General features: G+C 33.2%; 1 long non-coding RNA gene across 1 annotated transcript; it reads right to left on the bottom strand.

Moving 5' to 3' along the window:
• Positions 1-615: 615 nt before the first annotated feature.
• Positions 616-22,577, bottom strand: LOC309615769. Its single transcript, XR_014237065.1, has 2 exons — positions 11,722-22,577; positions 616-5,702 (listed from the first exon to the last, which is right to left on the bottom strand). It is a non-coding gene; the product is annotated as an uncharacterized lncRNA (long non-coding RNA).
• Between the last annotated feature and the right edge of the window lie 2,895 nt (positions 22,578-25,472).

The raw sequence follows: 25,472 nt of genomic DNA on the forward strand, positions 1-25,472 counted from the left end.
TTATTTAAATAGCCTTATAATCAGTGAAGAATATAATATGTTCACATCAAAAGGATTTTATCCTTTAAACTCTTGAGAGAAAATCTCACTTAACTTTTTCCTCTGTAGTTCAGTTAACAAACATGCCTTAAGTATTTTCTGTGCAGCAAGCAGTGGACATACACAAATTGATGTCAGTATATCCAACTTAATAAGAACTTCAGCTGGAAATAAAAGTGTGAATTTACTTTTTATACTTGAGTACCTGTATATCCTTTCTAGAACAATATGGAATATGAAATCAAAAGAAAAATATGTATATATACAGAAATGTATGCATATATGTGTGATATGTGTGTATACACATAGTGTCTTTTTTTTTTCTTTTCACTATTCAACTCATTTTATGAGGCTAGTATAATTTTGATACAAAACCAGGAAAGGAAAATATAAGAAATGCAAATTACAGGCCAGTTTCACTCATGAATACAGATGCAGAGTATTCCTTAACAGAATATTAACAAAATAAATCCAGCAATTTTAAAAAATAAGAGTTTTACACCAGAAGCAAAAAGAAGTGAAAATAGACAAATTAGACTACATTAAAATTTAAGAGTTCTTCATCAAAGAACACTATTTTTTTTTAATTTTTTAATTTTATATTATTTATTTTTTTATACAGCAGGTTCTTATTAGTCATCAATTTTATACACATCAGTGTATACATGTCAATCCCAATCGCCCAATTCATCTCACCACCACCACCCCCCACCTGCTGCTTTGCCCCCTTGGTGTCCATACATTTGTCCTCTACACCTGTGTCTCAATTTCTGCCTTGAAAACTGGTTCATCTGTACAATTTTTCTAGGTTCCACATATATGCGTTAATATACGATATTTGTTTTTCTCTTTCTGACGTACTTCACTCTGTATGACAGTATCTAGATCCATCCACGTCTCAACAAATGACCCAATTTCATTACTTTTTATGGCTGAGTAATATTCCATTGTATATATGTACCACAACTTCTTTATCCATTTGTCTGTCGATGGGTATTTAGGTTACTTCCATTACCTGGTTATTGTACATAGTGCTGCAATGAACATTGGGGTGCATGTGTCTTTTTGAATTATGATTTTCTCTGGGTATATGCCCAGTAGTGGGATTGCTGGATCATATGGTAATTTTATTTTTAGTTTTTTAAGGAACCTCCATACTGTTCTCCATAGTGGCTGTATCAATTTACATTCCCACCAACAGTGCAATAGGGTTCCCTTTTCTCCACACCCTCTCCAGCATTTGTTGTTTGTAGATTTTCTGATGATGTCCATTCTAACTGTTGTGAGGTGGTAACTCATTGTAGTTTTGATTTGCATTTCTCTAATAATTAGTGATGTTGAGCAGCTTTTCATGTGCTTCTTGTCCATTTGTATGTCTTCTTTGGAGAAATGTCTAGTTAGGTCTTCTGCCCATTTTTGGATTGGTTGTTTTTTTTTTTTTAATATTGAGCTGCATGAGCTGTTTATATATTTTGGAGATTAATCCTTTGTCCGTTGATTCATTTGTAAATATTTTCTCCCATTCTGAAGGTTGTCTTTTCATTTGTTTATGGTTTCCTTTGATGTGATAAAGCTTTTAAGTTTCATTAGGTCCCATTTGTTCATTTTTGTTTTTATTTCCATTACTCTAAGAGGTGGATCAAAAAGATCTTTCTGTGATTTATGTCAGAGTGTTCTTCCTATGTTTTCCTCTAAGAGTTTTATAGTGTCCAGTCTTACATTTAGGTCTCTAATCCATTTTAACTTTATTTTTGTGTATGGTGTTAGGGAGTGTTCTAATTTCATTCTTTTACATGTAGTTGTCCAGTTTTCCCAGCACAACTTATTGAAGAACTGTCTTTTCCCCATTGTATATCCTTATCTCCTTTGTCACAGTTTAGTTGAGCATAGGTGCATGGGTTTATCTCTGGGCTTTCTATCTTGTTCCATTGATCTATATTTTTGTTTTTGTGCCAGTACAATATTGTCTGGATTCCTGGAGCTTTGTAGTATAGTCTGAAATCAGGGAGTCTGATTCCTCCAGCTCTGCTTTTTGCCCTCAAGACTGCTTTGGCTATTCGGGGTCTTTTATGTCTGCATACAAATTTTAAGATTTTTTGCTCTAGTCCTGTAAAAAATGTCATTGGTAATTTGATAGGGATTGCATTGAATCTGTAGATTGTTTTGGGTAGTATAGTCATTTTCACAATATTGATTCTTCTAATCCAAGAACATGGTATATCTCTCCATCTGTTGGTATAATCTTTAATTTCTTTCATCAGTGTTTTATAGTCTGCATACAGGTCTTTTGTCTCCCTAGGTAGGTTTATTCCTAGGTATTTTATTCTTGTTGTTGCAATGGTAATTGGGAGTGTTTCCTTAATTTCTGTATCAGGTTTCTCATCATTAGTGTGTAGGAATGCAAGAGATTTCTCTGTATTAATTTGGTATCCTGCAACTTTACCAAATTCATTGATTAGCTCTTTCTGGTAGCATCTATAGGATATATTCTATCATGTCATCTTCAAACAGTGACAGTTTTAATTCTTCTTTTCCTATTTGTATTCCTTTTATTTATTTATTTTTTTCTTCTCTGATTGCTGTAGCTAGGACTTCCAAAACTATGTTGAATAATAGTGGTGAGAATGGACCTCCTTGTCTTGTTCCTGATCTTAGAGGAAATGCTTTCAGTTTTTCACCATTAAGAATGATGTTTACTGTGGGTTTGTCATATAAGGCCTTTATTATGTTGAGGTAGGTTCCCTCTATGCCCACCTTCTGGAGAGTTTTTATCATAAATGCATGTTGAATTTTGTTAAAAGCTTTTTCTGCATCTATTGAGATGATCGTATGGTTTTTCTTCTTCAATTTGTTAATATGGTGTTTCACATTGATTGATTTGCATATATTGAAGAACCCTTGCATCCCTGGGATAAATCCCACTTGATCATGGTGTATGATCCTTTTAATGTGTTGTTGGATTCTGTTTGCTAGTATTTTGTTGAGGATTTTTGCATCTATATTCATCAGTGATATTGGTCTGTAATTTTCTTTTTTTGTAGTATCTTTTTCTGGGTTTGGTATCAGGGTGATGATGGCCTCATAGAATGAGTTTGGGAGTGTTCCTTCCTCTGCAATTTTTTGGAAGAGTTTGAGAAGGATTGGTGTTAGGTCTTCTCTAGATGTTTGGTAGAATTCACCTTTGAAGCCATCTGGTCCTGAACATTTGTTTGCTGGAAGATTTTTTATCACAGTTTCAATTTCATTACTTATGATTGGTCTGTTCATATGTTCTATTTCTTCCTGGTTCAGTCTTGGAAGGTTATACCTTTCTAAGAATTTGTCCATTTCTTCCAGGTTGCCCCTTTTACTGGCATAGAGTTGCTTGTAGTAGTCTCTTAAGATGCTTTGTATTTCTGCTGTGTCTGTTGTAACTTCTCCTTTTTCATTTTGAATTTTATTGATTTGAGTTCTCTCCCTCTTTTTCTTGATGAGTCTGGCTAATGGTTTATCAATTTTGTTTATCTTCTCAAAGAACAAGTTTTATTTTTATTGATCTTTGCTATTGTTTTCTTTTTTTTCTATTTCATTTATTTCTGCTCTGGTCTTTATGATTTCTTTCCTTCTGCTAACTTTGGTTTTTGTTTGTTCTTCTTTCTCTAGTTCCTTTAGGTGTAAGTTTAGATTGTTTATTTGAGATTTTTCTTTTTTCTTGAGGTAGGCTTGCATAGCTGTAAACTTCCCTCTTAGAACTGCTTTTGCTGCATCTCATAGGCTTTGGATCATCGTGTTTTCATTGTCATTTGTCTCTAGGTATTTTTTGATTTCCTCTTTAATTTCTTCAGTGACCTCTTGGTTATTTAGTAACGTATTATTTAGCCTCCATGTGTTTGTGTTTTTTACATTTTCTTCCGTGTAATTCATTTCTAATCTCATATAGTTGTAGTCGGAAAAGATGCTTGATATGATTTCAATTTTCTTAAATTTACTGAGGCTTTATTTGTGACCCAAGATGTGATCTATCCTGGAGAATGTTCTGTGCGCACTTGAGAAGGAAATGTAATCTGCTGTTTTTGGATGGAATGTCCTATAAATAACAATTAAATCTGTGTGGTCTATTGTGTCATTTAAAACTTCTCTTTCCTTATTTATTTTCATTTTGGATTCTGTCCATTGGTGTAAGTGAGGTGTTAAAGTCCCCCACTCTTATTGTGTTACTGTTGAATTCCTCTTTTAGAGCTGTTAGCAGTTGCCTTATGTACTGAGGTGCTCCTATGTTGGGTGCATATATATTTATAATTGTTATATCTTCTTCTTGGATTGATCCCTTTGTCGTTATGTAGTGTCCTTGCTTGTCTCTTGTAGCATTCTTTATTTTAAAGTCTATTTTATCTGATATGAGTATTGCTACTACAGCTTTCTTTTGATTTCCATTTGCATGGAATATCTTTTTCCATCCCCTCACTTTCAGTCTCTATATGTCCCTAGGTCTTCAGTGGGTCTCTTGTAGACAGCATATATATGGGACTTGTTTTTGTATCCATTCAGGAAGCCTTTGTCTTTTGGTTGGAGCATTTAATCCATTCACGTTTAAGGTAATTATCAATATGTATGTCCCTATTAACATTTTCTTAATTGTTGTGGGTTTGTTTTTGTAGGTCATTTTCTTCTCTTGTGTTTCCTACCTAGAGAAGTTCCTGTAGCATTTGTTGTAGAGCTGGTTTTGTGGTGCTGAATTCTCTTAGCTTTTGCTTGTCTGTAAAGGTTTTGATTTCTCCATTGAATCTGAATGAGATCCTTTCTGGGTAGAGTAATCTTGGTTGTAGGCTCTTTCCTTTCATCACTTTAAGTATATCATGCCACTCCTTTATGGCTTGTAGAGGTTCTGCTGAGAAATCAGCTATTAACCTTATGGGAGTTCCCTTGTAGATTATTTGTCATTTTTCCCTTGTTGCTTTCAATAATTTTTCTTTGTCTTTAATTTTTGTTAATTTGATTATTATGTGTCTTGGCATGTTTCTCATTGGGTTTATCCTGTGTGGGACTCTCTGCACTTCCTGGACTTTGGTGGCTCTTTCCTTTCCCATGTTAAGGAAGTTTTCATCTATAATCTCTTCAAATATTTTCTCGGGTCCTTCCTTTCTCTTTTCTCCTTCTGGGACGGCTATAATGAGATTGTTGTTGCATTTAATGTTGTCCCAGAGGTCTCTTAGGCTGTCTTCATTTCTTTTCATTCTTTTTTCTTTATTCTGTTCCAAGGCAGTGAATTCCACCGTTCTGTCCTCCAAGTCACTTTTCCGTTCTTCTGCTTCAGTTATTCTGCTATTGATTCCTTCTAGTGTAGTTTCCATTTCAGTTATTGTATTGTTCATCTCTGTTTGTTTTTTCTTTAGTTCTTCCAGGTCTTTGTTAAACATTTCTTGCATCTTCTCGATCTTTGCCTCCATTCTTTTTCTGAGGTTCTGGATCATCTTCATTATCATTATTCTGAATTCTTTTTCTTGAAGGTTTCCTATCTCCACTTCATTCAGTTGTTTTTCTGAGTTTTTTTCTTCTTCCTTCATCTGGTTCATAGCCCTCTACCTTTTCATCTTGTCTATCTTTCTGTGAATGTGGTTTTTGTTCCACAGGCTGCAGGATTGTAGTTCTTCTTCACTTCATGTCTTTTTAATATGTTATCTATCCTTAATGGAGGGAAGAAAAAAAATGCACGATTAATGCCACCTGATAAATAAGAAAAACTCTAAAAAGAAGGCTGTACGTGTAAAGAGATATCACTTATATCCTTAAAAATTTACCCATCAAATATGTAAGCTTTTTAAAAAGTTTTACTTATTTATTTATTTTATTTTATTTTATTTATTTTTGGCTGTGTTGGGTCTTTGTTGCTGCTCGCAGGCTCTCCCCAGGTGTGGCAAGTGGGTGCCACTCTTTGCTGCAGTGCATGGGCCTCTCTTGTTGCAGAGCACAGCTTCTAGGTGCCTGGGCCTCAGTAGTTGTGGCACATGGGCTCAGCAGTTGTGGTTCATGGGCTTAGTTGTTCCACAGCATGTGGTATCCTCCCAGACCAGGGCTCAAACCCATGTCCCCTGCACTGGCAGGTGGACTCCCAACCACTGCACCACCAGGGAAGCCTAGAAAAATGTAAACATTTTAAAACTATAAAAAGTAATATGAGACAGCCATTGATTCACTGTTCATACTTTAACAAATGTTAACTATTTTGCCAAAGTTGAGAACATATTTATATGTATAACTGATTCACTTTGTTATAAAGCAGAAACTAAAACACCATTGTAAAGCAATTATACTCCAATAAAGATGTTAAAGAAAAATAAAAAAATAATGTTTCACTAGGTATACAAAGAAAGGAAGGACACCTTAAGGAATGGCCCTGATGATTCAGTGGTTTGTATAACACTTTTGCCCTGAGTAAAGATGGAAACTGTGACTTGTTTACAATCTATAAAACATAACAATGGTGAAAAGATGTCACTCCCTTGAGTACATTGTATTGTATAAGACTCCATGACAGCAGACTAACAGAGAAACTCTTCTGTTGGCCTAGGAGAAGAAAGCTGCTATACGCACTCTTTCTCTTTGGAAGTGTAATGGGAAATCAACTTAGAAGTCAGTGTGCCATTCTTTCAGGAGTCTTTTAATGACCAAAAATATGTTGACATATTTAGTGTCATAATATTATAAATAATGAATAACAATGAATGCTTCTTGCATAACTTTTTTTTTATCATCACTTTGAAACTATATTTATTTTGAATCTATGATTATGTGTTAAAATCAAGGCTGGAGAAGAAATAAAACAATGGCAACAGAAATAACAAAATGAGTGTACAATCCTATAGGTCTTGCAGCACATGATGTTCCTTCTATACAGAATATTCTTCCCCTGATCCCAAATGGCAGATTTACATTATTCATTCTTACAAAACATAAAGCTTTTATTTTTTTACTCAAAATTTCCTTAAACCTCTTCTCTAGAGTAACTGTGATTCCTACCATCTATTATTCTTTCATCATGATGTACTCTTAATGGAATCTGAGTTGTACTGAGTTGTGAACTTCCATAAGAATGTAAAGTCCACAGGAGTAAAGACTGCATTTGTCATCATTGCTGTCCCAGTAGTCCCTTAGACATGGTGGTCATTTAGGAATATTAGTTGAATGAGTAAAAACTGTAAAAATATTGCTAAATTTCACTTGATGCTTGGGATAGCTGTCTTATAAGTAGCAATGATAGGAAAAACTCGCATGAATGTCCAAAAAGCCAAATATAATTAAAGTTGTTAAAGGAAAAAGTCTACTGGTGATGATAGAATATAATTCTGACACGAAAATGAAGAAATCTAAGTTCTTTCAACATACTAAATGTGAAAGAAAATATAAGGATAAATTACTTTGTGCCTGCTAAAACCTTCAATTTCATAATTTAGAATGCTCTCTAGAGCTTTTAAAATTCATTTTTTCATCTCCTATCTGCTGATATAGAAACAAACATGTATATAACTACTATATTAAATATATTTGTATTACACTATAACTGTAATATCAATTTATGCATATTATATTAGTTGTATTTATGAGTATTAAATATCACTAGAAGTAACTTACTCAATTATTTCATAAAAAGAGAAATTAACACTTTATGATTGTGAATGAGAGATTTGGTGATTACTCTGAAATATCATTGGACATGGAACTAATCCATTTAAAGGGTCATCATACTGAACTAAACTATCTTGAAATGATTAAATTTTGATTATATCTGATTGTTTTTATTTGTGTGTGAACACAGGAATAAAATTATTAAAATATAGTATTTTTTCTTTATGACAAACTTCCAATCATGTATCTAGTTTTCTTGAATACTTTCTTGTGTGGAGTTGTCTCTTCAGACTCAATAAAAATATGTCTGTAATAATAAAGGAATTGAGTTATATGAAAGCAACAAAAGGTGTCATCAGATAATAAATATTTTGTTAGTATGTTCTTATGTTTAAATAATTAGCAAAGAAAATATAATTCTATTTCTTTCAGTTTAGTCTGTAATGATTTGGCCTTCTCTGGGTGTCCATAATCACCAAGAGATCAAGAAGCAAGATTGAGATCTAATATATTGAAAGAAAAAATTTTACATTATGCAATAACATTTTAACTTAAGCATGTGGTTGAATGTCTGTATTTACTGATTGTATGACTGCATAGTTAGTAGAAATATTAGATTCAGTCAGGTTAGTTTGAAGAATTAAATAAACAAAAGTCAATGATTCTATTTCTCATTTTGTTGTCTAATTATAAAACATTATATAAAATATTAGACATTGTATGCTACTAATATATAATATTATAATAAATTGGAGAAGTAAATAACAGGCAGTTTTAATGTGTAATTCTTTACAATAATATCTATTATTACTGTCCTACAGTTTGATAATAAAATTCTTTTCCTAATATAGGCAGTAAAATTCTTAATACCTCCATTCTCTGTTAAGTATTTTGATTATTCTACTGTCAAATCATTGAAATGAATTTTTAAATTATATTTGATAATTAAATTGTAGGTCAATATTCTTCATACGAGTAATTTTGACATCTTTGTTTTGGTTATTTCAAGATATAGCTCACTAGTTCCCAATACACTCAAACTTCATGAATGAGTCTGCATGAGTTCAGCTGTAACTTTTATCAGCTTTGTTCCTGTCCATGCTGTATTGCAAATATTTCCCAGCCATCCAAATCATAAATAAATGATGGCTAACAGATTTAATTTGTCTTGAGATTTCCAACAAAGGGTAAAAGACATGTGTATCAGTTGGGTTCTATCAAACCAGTAGGATAGTAGGATAAAAATTGGCATACAGAATTTTAAGATCTGGCTGGGCAGTGGGCAAATCTATAGAGCAGACCAAGAGACTGGATAGTCTAGGGCAAGAGTTGAAGCGGCAACTAATGAACATATTTCCTCTTCCTCAGAGAAACTTCAGTTTTTGCTCTAAAGGTCTTTCAAATGACTGGATGAGGCCCACTCACACTTTCATGGATAATCCCTTTTACCTAAAATCAACTAATTTTAGATGATAATCACATTTACAAAATACCTTCACAGTGACACTTAGATTAGTGCTTAATTGAATAACTAGGTACTATAACCTAGGCAAGTTGATATATAAAACTAAGCATAATAATGTATGAAAGAAAAACAGAAAGCATTTTTTTCTCAGCACATATAGGGTAAATAATTGGCTACCTACTTAGCATGTATTGGAGGAAAATTTTAGTGCAATCACCACATTTTTATTGCTTTAAACATATAAAACTAATTAGGTTAATTTATGTAAGGATAGTTTCACATTTTGCCATTATTAATGTACATAGATTTTTTAAAACTTCAACTCAGTCATATGTAATGTATAAATATAAATGATGTATTTGCACTGTGAGCTTTTAGTTCTACATTTTTCAAAGCAAGCATTCATATTTCCAGTGAAATTAAGATGAAATACCTTGATGTGTTATTCTGTGTTTGCGAAGAACAGTGAAACAAGATGGTATATAAGGGATGCTAATAATTATGTAACACTTTTGAGATATACTGCTGTTAATGATGGGATGATAAAAAAGAACAGTATTTATCTACGTAGTTTGCAATAATACCAGTATTATTACTTTCACAGTAGATGGATTATTTGTTTAAAGTTCAAAAACAGATTAAAGTGTTTTTTAAATTATTTTTTGAATAGGTTAGCCTTTGGAAACATTCCAGCTGACAAAATCAAATCATTAAAATTATCACCCAAAGCACTGGGAAATATTACTTTCTCATTCAGGCAAATAATTTATGAAACAAATGTTTGAGAATAAGATTGATTTTAACTTTCAATTACTCAATAAGTTATTGAAATTTTTTATAGATTATGTACCGGTTAATTTTTAAACCATTAGTTATCAGAAAGCATTTCAAGTAAAGTTAAACTGTCATAGCTCCACCAGAAACAAACAAAAACAACAAAAACCATTGCTATTTTGTTACTTATGATACGTGAATCAGATTGGATAGGGCAGGAATTTGGGAATAAAAAGGTTATTTTGAAACTTATGGATCATATATGGAATATAATACTTCCAGTAACAAAACGTCTTCCAATTAAAAAATAAATCAAGTTTGTCTATGCAGAAAAAAGAAACAAACAAAAATACCTTTAAATGTTAGAGTGTATTAAGCGTTCTAAATGATAATACTTAGGATTAACTTCAAGATGTCAAAACATGAATAGCTGCAAGAACAAAAAGTTATCACACCCCTTCTGGGTCTGGCTGGCACCAAGAAGTCTGCAATAAGCGCTGCACCCCCTCCCCTTTTGGTATAAAAGAGCCTGAATTCTCAGTCAGGTAAGATGGTTCTTTGGAACAGTAGTCCACCATCTTCTTGGCCATTGGTTTTCCAAATAAAGTCACTATTCCTTGCCCCAACATCTCATCTCTTGGTTTATTAGCCTGCTGTTGGATTAGCAGTACAAGCTTGTCAGGTAACAGTTCTGAGGAGTTATTCCTGGGAGGTGTCCTTCCCATTTCTGGCAACATGGGCATGCATACACACTATCTTTAATAATTTAATTACTCCAGACTATATTCAGGGTACAAACAAATTAATAGCTTATAAACCTTCATTTTAAGTAACATGCATCAGGACACTTTGATTTTGTTCTTGAAGATAATATTGCCGTTCATTATTTAACCTAAAAGATTTCCTTTTAATTTTATTTTAAAAGACGTTTTGTTTTGCCATTCATACAACTGATAAAGAAAAGTTCTACAGTGTATTCATTTAGGCCAAGGAACAGTAACATAGAATGAGTCTAATGTTCATTGAAGGTGACTGGGTTGGAGTTTTAAGGGAATAAAAAATGTATGCTTTTATATATAGCTCTATTTCTTCCCCTGGTGACAACTACACAGTGTAACTATAAATTGCAATCCATTCACTTCTTCATTGCATAAGTAAAAAGCTGTGAGAATGTTCATTCAGTTGGGAAATCAAATTGACTTCATAACACCATAGTGAAATAGTGGGAAATGTTACATACTTGCTGTTTTGAAAATGTATTTAAATTTATGTATGCATTTTCAGAAATATCCATCTCATTTCTCTATACATTTAATAAAAGCAATTTATTTCAATATAAATCATTTTTCTGTCATTGTGATAGCCTCAGGAAATAGTTCAAATTTAATTGATGTACTAATATGGGAAACTGAGGCATCATGAGATCAACACTTGAGTTCAATTTTGCTTCTGCCATTTATTTTCTTTTTTTTTTTGTTAATGTATAGGAAAAGAAATAACTTTCTGCCATCCTACCTTATTCTGTCCTGTTCAAATACACTTAAGCAGAAATCTATTTGAGAAAAGTCTAGGTGTCATCCTCATGTATGCTTTTATGTGTTAAGAATCTAGAACATAAAATCACCCACATAAAGTTTAAACAGTTTAGTTAACATATTTGAAAATACACTCCTAATGCTTTTACTTAAAATCTACAATACATAGTCTTTTCCATGTCTGTCAAGAGCAGGACTATTCTCCCTGTTTTTCAGGAAAAATACCCCACAAAACATATATGGCAATAATCCTTGACTCCTCTCACACTCCACATGCTATTATTCAGGAAACTGTGTTGACTGTACCTTCAAAATATATCCAGAATCCAATCTCTTCCCACCACTTCATGGATAGTCACATATGTTCATCACTGCATCTTTTTAGAATCTGAAAGATATTAAGCTGAACAAAATCTTAAGTTGGGTAGTAGTGGGGCTCTGGATTTAAAAACAAGAGGTCTGGCAAGGGCGGGTGCAAAAGTAAAGTAAAATTTCTATGATTATTCAGAAAATAAAGGGCATTCTCAAACATAAAATTTATTATTTTTTTTGTTATTGGTATAACTTTAACTACAATGTAAAGTAAGATATAAAGTATTGGTGTATTTGAAGTAACAAGACAGATGAAACTCAGAAAGAACTCTTCACATTTATATAAACACCTGACTAATTGACATTTGCTATGTGCTCAGTGTATATTAGTAGATACATTTTTAATTAATTTTGTTAAACATCTATTGAATATCTAAACATGCACTAATATTGGCACTAGGGTGCTTTCATATAATGCATCTTCTGATAATTGCAAAAGCCCTGTGAGTTTCCACTCTCTTTATTGTCCGTAAAGAGGTTAACTTTTCTGCATATACACATAATCCTCCATATGAAGGTTTGACACAGTTTTCTGGTGAAGGGCCAGATAGTATATATTTTTACTTTGCTAGTCATGCAGTCTCTGTTGCAACTATACAACTCTGGCATTGTAGAGAGAAAGTACTCACAGAAAATAAATGTAAATGAATGGGTGGGTCAGTGTTCCAAGGAAATTTTATTAAAATAAGTGGTAGGCCAAATTTGGCCCATAGGTCCTAGTGGACTGACTGTTCTATACTATAAAGGCTATGGCAATTCCAGTTATGCAGAAAGTGCCCCCCAAACTTTATCACATTACATAATAAGTAATATTTACATTAGTTTAGTGGATGCATATAGTTTTACAAACCTGGAAGGAATTAGGAATTTTTTTTAATCAAGTTACAATTAATTTTTAATTAAATCAATAAGCATGAAAAAATACCAAATTTTTACATCAGCCTTCTGATATATATAAAATAATATATATTATCAGCATCTTTATACATAAGATTAATTGATGAAACTGAGTTTATAGTCCTTTAAATTTATTTCAATAGACATAAACATGCAATAGGTTTATCAAAGAATCTATAAGTTGACCTATTTACTATAATTCAGAAAAGCAAACAGATATGCTAAAAGATCAGATGAGTTTCTTCCATTGCATATGTGGTTTAGAGGAAATATGATGCATTTTCATAGGCTATGTTCAAGCCACACCTTTGTTCTATTTTGAAATACTAAGTAGAAAAATAGATATATAATCTTCTTGAAAATGAAAATTGATGGAGGTATTTAAATATTATTTTTAAATATATAATATTTGCAAATTACTCTATACTCTTGAATAGCTGTGTGTATTTAATATGTGTTTATTTATGTGTTTAATATGTTGTAACTAGGGGCTTTTATGTATGACAGCTATGTAGTTTTGATTATTAAGGATGTTATAAGCACCACATGTTGAAATGTAAAAAACAGACAGCTAAATTCAAAGGCCTATGGGTAGTGAAAAATAAGCCAGCTGTTCATAAACCTTTGGGGCTATGGATTAGTTACGTGTATTTCAGTCCTTTATTTTTGGTATACTTTTGAAATGTACTGTATATGATTTGTATTGAAAATCTTGGGTGTTAGATTGATTTTATTCAAAGATTACAGTTTATCCAACTTCAAAATTGTTATCTTGGATATCTAAAATTTCTAAAACTGCTTGCTAAATTCTAAGAACAAGCTGTATAATCCCAGATCAGACACTGTCTCCTGCATATTATTCAACAACAAAATTGGGTAGAATAGAATATTGATAAATTGTTTCAGAGTAAACATTTTTATGTACAATACAGATTTATAACATATTTAATTGTTAAAAAGTCTTAACCTTTAACAGTTGTTTTCTAATTTGACCTTTAAAATTCTTAAGCTTAATAAAGTTTATGACACTGAAATTTCTTAGTAATTAATTTCATAGCAAGTATTCATTAATTAACATAATGCTACACCAGTAATTTAGATTCCAACTTTGATTTAAATTTGAATGTGGTTGAAAGATGAGATTTTAAAAATTTCTTAATGTAGTTTTATTTTAAAAAGGTCAGACAAAGGGAAACTTGTTACCCTCAAATTTTTCATTGTTTTGTCTAAAGTTTGCAGGATAAATATTCCCAACTCTTTTCATTAGAAACATAAGCAATGATGCTAAGTCTGCTGGTTAAAGGTAGATGCACAATACAGTTGATGTAAACATAGAGGTGAAGAAGGGAGAGCAATATTAATGTTCTTTTTACGCCAAGTTGTGTAAGGGAAATACTAGAATAGCAAACGAAAGGAATGAGGGAAGAAAATTGCCATGTAAGGTACTTTTCAGATTGTAGATGCTATATTTCTTATTTTTCTTTCTTTTTGTGAACTAATTATTATTATTTATTGTTTAATATTTATGAACTGAATTATGTACCCCCAAAATTAATATGTTATAGCCCTAACCCTTCCATATGACTGTGTTTGGAGATAGAACCTTTAAAGTGGTAATTAAGATTAAATGAAATCAAAACAGTAGGGCCCTACTCCAATAGGACTGGTGTCCTTATAAGAAGAGGAAGACATACCAACAAGTGCACAACAAGAAACGGCCATTTGAGGACAGAGTGAGAAGACAGCTGTCTACAAGCCAAGGAAAGAAGCCTTAGGATAAACCAAACTTGCTGACACTTTGATGTTGGACTTCTAGTCTCCAGAACTGTGAGAAAATGCATTTCTGTTGTTTAGACCACTCAGTCTGTGGTTTGTTGTGGCAGCCCTGATAGACTAATACAATTGGTGAATAACATACATATGGAAAAGTAAGTTTTGCTTGTTGAATTTTCATATAAAACTTAACTCATGAAACACTCCATACATTAAGATATATAAGTTCACCATAACCTCCAGAAACTCCATCAGACCTCCTTCCACTTACTACATCACCAATAGTAACCATTTGTATGCCTATTCTTGAAATATCCAAGTCATATATATGTGTGTATATATATATATATCAATATATATGTGTGTATGTGTGTGTACTCCATATATATATATATATATATATATATATATATATATATATATGGAATCAGTATACAATAAGTGCTATTTTATCTCTAACTTATTAACTCAACATTATGCTTCTGGAATTCATTTGATTTCTTGTTCATATTTACAGCTTACTCATTCTCATTGCTTTGTATCATCTGTTAGATGAATATAAATGCATACATTTATTCATTTTACTGTTGATGAGCATTTGGGTAGTTTCCAGTTTGGGATTATTGCAAATAGTATTTCTATGAATATTCTTATATATCTTTAGAGGAACATATGTACACATTTATATCAGGTATATAACTGGAATTAAAATTACTGGGTTCATATATTCACAGTTAGGAGATGCTTCCTTGTCTTCCATATTGCTTCTACCAATTTGTACTCCCTCTAGCATCGTACGAGAGCTCCCATGTTCCATACACTTGACTGAACTTAGCATGGTCAAGACTTTTGATCTTTGCTATTCTGTGATTTTAATTTGCATTTTCTATAACCACTGAAGTTGAGAATCTTTTCTTATGTTTATTGATATGTTTCTTTTAAATGGGTTGAAAAAATTTCATCCACTAAAGCTCTGATACAGACCTTCTTTTGACTAGAATTATGGCATTTCTGCCTCATTTGTGACCATGAACAAAGCTGGAAGAGGAGACAGGGGTGGGAGGAATATAGTCATGTTATGTCAGAGTTTTACTGTAATGTTAATCTATTTTTTCTTAGGTCTTCTTCTGGTCCCACTAGTTTACATTTATTAGAGATGATATTAGGTTTGTTTATTGAGAAAGCACACGCATTACATATAATGAGTTTTGGAATATGGGAATGAGCCATACATATATTTAATCTCTTCCATATAATTTTCTTATATATATTTGTCCTCACATATCGTATTTTAGATCTTATATTGCTGTGTCCACATAAGTGATTTCTAAGTCTTCCAGTTCATCGTGCTACTAATATGCATCAGTGTTTACATCAATATTGCAGGATAATGTGGGAGGCAAGAACCACATCTATTTATTTAAAATTATGAGAGATTGTTTAATAAAAGGCAAAATTAAATATCCCATTGATAAATCTGAAATACTCCATAAAATCCAGCTTCTCTTCTTTAGAGACTTTTTTATTTCATATCTTCATCATCTCATCTTGATTGGAATCATTTCCTTTCCAATAGATCTACCCTGAGTGTCTCTTCACCAGCAGGGTCTATCACATTTTATACTTGAGATCTTTTCTATGAAGAGCAAATTTTTTCACATTTTCCCTTGTCTCTCTGTTGTCCAAAAGAATCTTCTTGGCTCCATACTTCCTCAGTAACTTCAGCTTGTGAAATCCACATTTTGCCTGACACCATCTCCAGCCAGGTCTTTGACATTGTGGAACTCCCTTTTCTATTTTTAATGCATCATTAATTTTAAAATTTCTCTTAATTTGATTTAGTGGCACCTGGTTTTCTCATTGGTTTTCCTTCTACAGTTGTGACTTCTTTATTTTCAATATTGGACATTACCCAAGATTATATTTCATGTTTCTTTCTTTTCTGTACCTGCAAGCTGTCTCTTGGCTCTCTCATCTGTTTTAAGAATATAAATATTCCATTTATGTAAGAATATAAAAGTGGCTTCCAATTCAAGTTCTGACCTACACAGGTTCACATCTTTTGTTCATGTGAAATGAAGCACTTTGTCAAATATAGACGATGGCAACTGTCCATAACACTAGGGTCATATCTAGCCATGCAATATAAAGCACATGCATTTGTAGGTCAACTACACTTGTAATAGTTATAAGTGTAAGAATTTAAAGCCAAATATGCTGATGTCTTTTGCCACCTGACTCATTCAAAGAAAGTTAAGCCCCACAACTAAGTTCCATGTTTCTCATTTGTGAAAATAGAGAAAATAACACTTGGTATAGTGTGATGGTATAATATAAATATGTGTTATTGCTAACATCGCAGAGTGGGAGCAGCAAATTCCTGAAAGTCAGGTTACAAGCACCATAAACATACTTATTTTCTTTCTCTCTCCACCAACTTCAAAAATGCAAAAAACACACCTGAGGGCTGCCTTATAGTCCAGTGAGAAGTTGGAAATAAATGGCCTTCACTTTCCCTAGTCTTACGGAATTTATTGTTTAAAAAATGCGAGGACTAGGGGCTGGACTGTTAGGTATATTGCAGAATGAATGCAAAAGTTATCTTACATGCAGGCTATGGCTCTAATTTGCGACACATTACAAGAATTACAGCATTATGTCTTTCAGTATGCATTGTTCCAAGGACATTGTGGTTTTAATACATTTCTGAATACCTAGTTGAAGATTTATGTTTCTTTTTCATCATTTAATTTAAACTGATTTGAATATTACAGCTTTTAAATTTGAATGCACCATATTTATAGAATTGTTATATTATGACAAATGATCTAGAAACTGTAAAACATCTTTTTTCTCTTTAAGAAAATTCTGTAGCTTAACTCTGACACATTTCATGATTGCTTGCCTAAAACTCTTTATTTTTAGTATTATAAGTATTGTGCTAAATTACAAAATTTTAAAACAAAAGTGATATAATAAAATGCATTTTATTCTTTATACACTTAATCTGTTGCTTTTGAAAAGAAACATTCATTTTAATAAGCTAGCCTCCTAACTTAGAAAAAAATGCTAACCATTTGAAGCCTGTTTTTGGGGGGTTTTGGGTTCTTTTGTTTGTCTGTTTTGTTTATTTTTTGCTTTAATTTTAAAGTCTATCCCATATGCATGCTGAGATTTTAATCTTCTAAGTTAGCCAGGTACCTAAGCTATCATTTCTTGAAGTAAGATGGATGTTTATCTTGTCTGGGGTGCACTTAATATGGCAGCAGTGCAGACAGTATAAGTGACCTCTCTGGGTAGAAGGTGCAAGTGTATACATAGATTAATGTACTTCTCTAGAGAGTGATCACAGGGCAGATTCTTATTAGTCAATTTATTAACGATTAAAGATGACTAATCATATTGCATTTTGAACAACTCTCTAAGTTATTAATTTGAGCCAAAGAAAACAGGAAAGCAAATTCACCTCAGCTACTGAAATCATGTGCAGAGAATTAGACACTTCTCATTGCCATGCATATGCACCAGCTAAGCATGCAAAAAAAATATAAATTTTTACTGTTGTGGTATACCTGGGTGCAAGTACAGATAAGCCTTTGATCTTTAGGATGCATGGAATCTGTAGTTAATTGATGGAAAATACACTTCTTCCAAAAATGTATTTTACAAAGTGATTGTAAAGGTGCTTGTTGAATGCAAAACAGATTTAGTAGATAATCTGGATTTTGTTGACTTTAGAAACATTGTGAGTTAAACAGAAACTATTCTAGCAGCATTATATTTTAACATTATATTCTCTTGTGAATATATCTGTTGATATTGATATAGAACTTTTTATTTTATATAGGAGAGGTTAGATGTAACATGCTATGCTTGATTTGAAGCATAGTTATTTTTGCTGATAAGTACTTGCATAGAAAAACATGAGATGTATAACATATAGATGCTTTAAATATAAAACTCTTCAAAAATAATATTTAATTTTTGTTAAATTTCTAACAAATTATGAGGTAAACCACTGTATTTACAGAATGTTTTGTAGGTGTGGAATTAGGGCCTTTATCTACAGGGAAATTGTTTTAAATCTGTGTTTTCATAGAGTTCATATTGCTTTACTACTTAAGAGATTCAGAAAAAATATCTCATTTTAAAATTATATGATTACTTGAAGAATTAAGGCAATGTAGGAAGCTAACACAATGGTATTTAAAAATCAGCCTAATTCTAACGCTCAGAAATAACAATAGATGACATTAACTCAACCAGGTATATTTTTATATATTTATTCAGATCGACTAAGAAATATTTTATAAAAATAAAATCATATTTTATATGCTATATTTACTTTAAAAAATGATAGACAGAGAAGACAGTTGATGGAAGACAGCTTCAGCATCTTGAATGCATGCTTGCTGCCCTTCCTTGCCTACTGCAATCCTGAATCCTAACATCATTTTGGATATGTCATCATGATGTGAACAAAGTCATGAGCTCAGCTCTAGACTGGAAGGAGACAGTTGTCACCTGAAGACCAAACCAAGTGACCAGCTATGGAAAATCCTGAAGCAAGAATAAGGCAGCATTTTCTGGAGATGTTCAGGCCTTCAGACATAACAAAAAGAACGACTCTGGTCTGAATGAATATCTGGAAGGACCTGCTGACATCTGTATCCCAGTGACTGAAAAGCTGAGGACCAGGGTTATTCTTTCTACTCCTGCAGTTACTGCCAATGGGGCTTTGCAGGTGAGGAGACAAAGGAACAAAGGCAACCATCTTCATTACTCTTTACAATTCCCAAAATATCAGTTCCAATGTGTGAACATGTTTATACATGTCTTGTGATGCACATTTATGAGAGCTTATATAGGACATATATTTGGAAGTCAGTTACAGATTCTTGGAGGGATCAAGATGGTAGAGTAAAAGGATTGGAAACTCACCTTCCCCCATAAACATATCAAAAATTCATCTACATGTGGAACAATTATCACTGAAAACTTAACTAGACACTGACATAAATACTCCTGTATTACCAAGGCTGTAGGAAAGATCCACATAGAATCAGGTAGGAAGAGAAATGATCAGGTAAGGCCCTGACACCTTGGGAGGGGACTCAGGTTAAAAGGGTGGTTACATGGGCAGAGATACTCCCTAGGGGGTGAGCAGTTTGAGACACATATTGGGCACCCCAGCCCTGGGCCCTGACACAGGGAAGACAAGTCTCTTTGCTGGTTGGAGGGCCAGTGGGATTAACAAGAGGCTGTGGGAAGCCTGGACTCCACTCATGAGGCGCATTCACTTGCTTGCTTGCTCCTGAGGCAAGGTAGATTGAAAACAGCAGGAGTGGCTGGTTAGTTTCCCATGACCACCCTGGTGTGCACATTAGCCTGGGCCAAATAAACACTCCATCCCTGCTTGGGAGCTTGGCCTTGAGATAGATGAGACTCACATGACTCAGACCCAAATCAGCATCTGAGCAAGGCAGGGGCAGCCATTGCTGGAACTTACACAGGCAGCTCATCAGAAGAAATCCCATTTCTGTCTGCAGCCAGATCACCACAACTTGCACCTCAACACATGTTGAGACACCACCCAAAAACTGTCTGCCCTGCAGCATTGCTCCACACTAGGATTTGGGGGAGAGCCCAGCTTCGAGAGACAGAGGAGACTTTGGCCGAAGATGGTGACTAAACAAGGTGGAGGCAGTCATTTTTAGTGCTTTCACAAGGAGCACATCAGAAGTCTGGATCTCTGACCCTGGGTGGACGACAACAGCCCACAATCTGACAAATATTGAGTACCCATGCCAACCCCTCTTGCTCTAGCACTGCTCCCCTCTGAAGTGGGAGTACAAGTGCTGGGACAAGGAAATGCACACACTTAAAGGAAATAAAGCCAGCTTGGTCCCAAAACTCAGGGCTTTTGCTCCAGCAACTTGAGACCTGGACCCTGCCCCCAATAGGGTGTGGTGACAGTGACTGAGTAGAGGGAAAACCCTGGATCACATCTAGCTCTTGACTTAGTCCCCACTTCTCCAGCTCCACCTCCTACCAAGGTGATAACTGAAGCATACCCTAAGGAAAGACATAAGTTGTTTTCATATCAAATCTAGCTCTCCCACCAAGGCACTGGGCACATGCAGGCTGTACAGGGACACTTTCACTTAAGGACACCTGTTCAAGACTGAATTAGGTAACTGTTTCACCTAATTTCATAGAGAAAGAGAAAGCTAAGCAAAATTAGAAGACAGAAGAATTTGTCTCAGTTGAAGGAGCAATAGAAAACTCCTGAAAACACAACTAATGAAAAAGAAATAAACAATTTACCAGATAAAGAATTCAAAGCATTAGTAATAGAATGCTAACTGAATTAGAGAAAAAAAATAGGTAAACACTGGAAGAATTTTAACAAGGAAAATATAAAACAAAACAACTCAGAACTGAAGAAAAAAACTAACTGAAAATGAAAAAACACATTAGATGGAATTAATAGTAGACCAGATGATACAGAAAAACACATAAGTGGTCTAGAAGATAAAATAATGTAAATCACCGAATCAGAATAGCAAAAAGCAAAACAAATTAAAAAACGTGAAAACATTTAAAGGATATTTGAGTTAACAACAAGCATATCAACGTTCTCTATTATAGAGGCCCGAGAAGAAGAATAAGAGAGAGAGAGAAGGGGGTAGAAAATGTATTTAATGAAATTAGGACTAAAAACTTCCCAAATCTGAAGAAGGAAACAGATATCCAGGTACAGGAGTAGGAGAGGGTCTCAAACAAGATGAACCAAAACAGACCCACAGCAAGACATATAATTAAGAAAGGTAAAAGTTAAGGAAAAAGAAAGAATTCTAAAGACAGAAAGAGAAAAATAGAGTCATATACAGGGAACCCTGATAAGGTTATCAGCTGATTTTTCTGCAGAAACTCTGCAGGCCATAATGGCGTGTCATGATATTTTAAAATTGCTGAAAGGGAAAAAACTGCAATCTAAGATACTCTAAGCTGCAAGATTATCATTCAGAATAGATGGAGAGATAAAGAATTTCTCAGACAGACAAAAACTAAAAGAATCCATCAATACAAAACTGACTGAAAAGAAATGTTAAAGGATCTTCTCTAAGTGGAAAAGAAAATGCTGTAAGAAGAAGTATTTATAAGAAAGGAAACATCCCACTAGTAAAGGCAAATGTATAGTAAAGGCTAAGGATAACCACCTAAATAACCTAGTATAATGATCAAAAGACAAAAAATTGTAAAATAACTATACTATAATCAGAAAACTGATAACATGAAGTTGTAAAATATGACATCAAAAACACAAACTAGTGGAAGGGAGTAAACAATGTAGATCTTTTAAAATTCATCTGAGCTTAAAGGAATTTAAGTTTAAAACAAGTAGATATAGTTTAAAACAAGTAGATATAGTTATAGGTCAAAGTATATGAACCCCATGGTAACCACATATCAAAAAAAAAAAAAGAAAAAAAGAAAAAACTATGATAGATACCCAAAAATTAGAGAGAAAGAAACACAAGTATACCACTAAATAAAATAATTGAATCACAAGGGGAAAAAAAAAAGAAGAGGAAAAGAACACAGTAGTACTTCAAAAACAATCAGAAAACAAGTAATAAAATGGAAATAAGTACCTGCCTATCAATAATTCCTTTAAATGTTAATAGGCTAAATGCTCCAGTCAAACGATATAAGGTGGCTGATTGGTTTAAAAAAACAGGACCCATCTATATGTTGCTTGTAAGAGACTCACTTCAGAGCTAAAGACACACACAGACTGAAAGTGAAGCAAAAAAAAAAAAAAGATATTTCGTGCAAATGAAAAGGAAAAGAAAGTGGGGTCAGTAATACACATGTCAGACAAAATAGATTTTAAAACAAAGTCTATAACAAAAGATAAAGAAAGTCATTATATAATGATAAAGTGATCAACACAAGAAGATATTATACTCATTAATGTCTATGCACCCAATACAGGAGCACCTAAATATATAAAGAAAATATTAAGAGAAATAGGAAGAACTTGACAATAATACAATAATAGTAAAGGACTTTAACACCTCACTTACATCAATGAACAGATCATCCAGACAGAAGATTAATAAGGCAAGAGTGGTCTGAAGATTAATAAGGCAAGAGTGGTCTTAAATGACACAATAGACCAGTTGGACTTAATAAATATCTAGAGGACATTCTATCCAGAAACAGTAGAATACACATTCTTTTCAAGTACACATATTAGGCCACAAAACAAGTCTCAACAAATTTAAGAGGATAGAAATTACACCAAACATTTTTTTCCATCGCAATTATATGAAACTAGAGGTCAATTACAGGAAGAAAATGGGAAAAATACAAACACGTGGAGACTAAACAATGTGCTACTAAAAAACAAATAAGTCAATGAAGAAAACAAAGAGGAAATCAGAAAATACTGAGACAAATAAAAATGGAAAACACAACTTTCTAAATCTATAGGCTGCAGCAAAAACAGTTCTAAGAGGGAAATTTATAGCTCTACAGGCCTACCTGAAGAAACAAGAAAAATCTCAAGTAAACAACCTAACCTGCCATCAAAAGGAATTAGAAAAAGAAGAACAAACAAAGCCCAAAGTCAGCAGAAGGAAGGAAATATATATCTGAAAATAATGAAAACACTAATACATGCACACCAATGTTCATAGCAGCATTATTTATAGCAGTCAAGGTATGAAAGCAACCCAAATGTCTATAAACAGATGAATGGATAAAGAAAATTTAGTATATTTAAAAAAAGGAATATTACTCAGCTATAAAAAAACAAATGAAATTATGTCATTTGCAGCAATGTGGATGAACCTAGATAGTATTCTGCCTACCGAAATAAGTCAGATAGAGAAGCACAAATACTTTATGTTATCAGCTATATGTGGAATCCAAAAAAAGAAAGCAAACAGATATGATGAAACAAAACAGAAACAGGCTTATAGATATAGAAAACAAACTAGTGGTTACCAGTGGTGGGGGGTGGGGGAGGGGAAAGATAGGTATTTGGGATTAAGAAGTACAAACTACTATGTGTAAAATAAATAAGCAACAAGGATGTACTGTACAACACAGAGAAATATAGTCATTATTTTTAATAACTTTAAATGGAGTATAATTTATAAAAATATTGAATCACTATGTTGTACACCTGAAACTAATATTGTATTGTAAATCAACTATACTTCATAAAAAAGAAGTGAATTACAGAGATCCCTATTTATCCTTCTAGTTATCCTATCCTAGTTACCCTCCTTCTTTAAGGTAAAATAAGAATTCCTGATATTTAGCTGGACACATGGTCTCTCAGAATAATGTATACTTTAGCCTAATTTGTATCCATATGTGACTAAGTACTGGTCAAGGAGAATGAGGTATTATATTGTATTGGCTAGTCAAAATGTCTTAGACAAATCATAAATCTTACCTAGTATTAAATTTTACCAGTAATTTCAATTCATCAAGTGATCACAAGGAATCGTGAAAAATGGTCCAGGTCTTCCAATGGGATTCCTGGGCTCTTTCTCACTGCCTCAGACTTGCTCTGGTCCCAATTTAAATGTGAGGTATCAAGTGAGGTGAGCATCTGCAGTATTTATACAGAAGAGAGTAATCTTAGTTGTAAAACATTTCCATTTTATATTCAGATAGTGATAACTCTTCAGTGACATTTTCCAGGGAGACTTTCCCCACAGATCCATAGATTTTATAATTGTTTCTTATAAACAATCTTGGACAATCTGCTAATTATCTCCTGCTAAATATGTCCTATAGATACAAACTCTGCTGATAGCAAATATCATTAGTTTACTTGCCAGGAAGTCTGTGATTAACATGCCTGAAAGGACATTAAAACAAGTCACCTGCCTTTATTCTTTCCTTAAATGTAGATTGTATTCTTAACCTTTCCCTTCCCAGATATATAACCAGAAAGAGTGTCTCTAAATTCCAGGCAGCATCTTTAACATTAGAGAGCATTCTTCTTCTTCCCTTAATTCAAATGTAATGTGGATGTAGTAGATGGAAATCCACCAGCCATTTTGGCCTCTGATATGACCTTGAGAATAGAAAGTTTACCAAGAAACAAGATTAAGGAGTCTTGTATCCTTGTAGATATGGAGTGACATACTGGTATTAACATACCTACTTCCAGACTTTTTCAAGATCAGGCAAAAGAAAACTATCTTGTTTAACTCCTGTTATTTTGTATGTTTTGAAACTCTCATAAGGTGATTTGTGATAACTAAAATAATTGGAATCTAGAAGATTTCTGCACATGACAGAACTAAAAATATGTGACATTAGAATCACAGCAGATATGTCACAAGTGTTAAGTACTCAAATATTGAAGGCTGACAATCTGATGATCCTTGTTATAAAGTGGAAGTTGTCTCATTCCATTTTCAGATAGAGTCAAAAGCAGCATTAAGAGAAATAGTTGAAACTTTAAAATGTTGGTTTTGTTCATCCACTTTTGCCATTGCTATTAAAGTCTTTCAAGAGAGAAGTACTCAGCTAGAATTAGCCAATCAGTCTTCAAGTGGGGATAGAAGGGAATGAAGCTTTGCTAAAGGAAGCGTATTCAGTGGCTAATTATCACAAAATTTGGAGCCTTGACAGATTGGAAAAAACAGTCTGTTTCTCAAACAATATTCCTATAATTTTTTCTTGTAAATCAGAAGACTTAACATATAGTAAGATTAAATATTTATGACTGACTTGCAACTAGGTGTGGCCATATTATTAAATTTGGTCAAAATGTAATTTGATGTAATATGTGCAATTTTGGGGAACTAATCTTGAATGAAAAGGACATTAAAATGTCTTTTCTTATTTCCTACTGGCTGAGTGTAAATATAATAGCTAGAGCTCCAACAACAATTTGGAACCTAACATGGCCTTCAGGATGGGAGCCAAATATGGTAGAGCATCATGGCTGAATAAGCCTGGCACTCTGACCAAGTAGA

Source organism: Balaenoptera borealis (assembly GCF_965194805.1).
Source record: "Balaenoptera borealis genome assembly, chromosome: 18".
In the NCBI taxonomy this organism is placed as follows: domain Eukaryota; kingdom Metazoa; phylum Chordata; class Mammalia; order Artiodactyla; family Balaenopteridae; genus Balaenoptera; species Balaenoptera borealis.